Source organism: Orycteropus afer, unplaced genomic scaffold, assembly GCF_000298275.1.
Source record: "Orycteropus afer afer isolate SDZICR_OR568_19922 unplaced genomic scaffold, OryAfe1.0 scaffold00595, whole genome shotgun sequence".
In the NCBI taxonomy this organism is placed as follows: Eukaryota; Metazoa; Chordata; class Mammalia; order Tubulidentata; family Orycteropodidae; genus Orycteropus; species Orycteropus afer.
The window spans coordinates 1,341,668-1,342,752 of NW_006922182.1; positions in this window are offsets into that span (position 1 = coordinate 1,341,668).

Below are 1,085 nucleotides of genomic sequence, written 5' to 3' on the forward strand. Positions count from 1 at the left end.
CCAACCTTCCTTCCGAGGAGTGGCTGGTGGGTTTGAACCGCCAGCCTTCTGGTTAGCAGTCAAGTGCTTTAGCCACTATGCTACCAGAGTTCCTATGAGGATTTTAGTTTTCTTTATATTGAGGAGTAATCCATAATGCAGTCTATAGTCTTTAATCTTCATCAGTAAGGCTTCAAGTCATCCTCACTTTCAGCAAGCAAAGTTGTGTCATCTGCATAGTGCAGATTGTTAATATGTCTTCCTCCTATCCCATGCCACATTCTTCTTCATATAGTCCAGCTTCTCGGTTTATTTGCTCATCATACAAGTTGAATAAGCATGGTGAAAGGATACAACCTTGATGCACTTCCTTCTTGATTTTGAACCATGCAGTATCCTCTTGTTCTTTTGAGATGACAGTCTCTTCGTCTGTGTACAGGTTCCTCATGAATACAACCAAGTGTTCTGGAATTCCCATTCTTCTCAATGTTACCCATAATTTGCTATGATCCACACAATCAAATGCTTTGGCATAGTCAATAAAACATAAGTAAACATGTTTCCAGTATTCTTTGCTTTGAGCCAAGATCCATCTGACATCAACAATGATATCTGTTGCTCTGCATCCTCTTCTGAATCCAGCTTGCATTTATGGAAGCTCTCTGTCAAACGGTCTGCAACCGTTTTTGAATTATTTTCAGTAAGATTTTATTTGCATGTGATATTAATGATATTGTTTGATAATTTCCATATTCTGGGGAAATCACTTTTTTTTGCAATGGGTACAAATATGGATCTCTTCCAGCCACTTGGTCACATAGCTGTCTTCCAAATCTCTTGGCATAACCCAGTTATTACTTTCCAGTGGGGCATCCATTTGTTGAAACATCTCAATGGGTATTCTGTTAATTCCTGGAGACTTGTTCTTTGCCAGTGCTTTCAGTGCAGCTTTCACTTCTTCCTTCAGTACCATTGGTTCCTGATCATATGCCACCCCCAAAAATGGATGAACATTGACCAGTTCTTTTTGGTACAATAACTCTGTATTCCTTCCATCTTCTTTTGATGTTTCCTGTATCATTCAATATTTTACCCATAGAATCTTT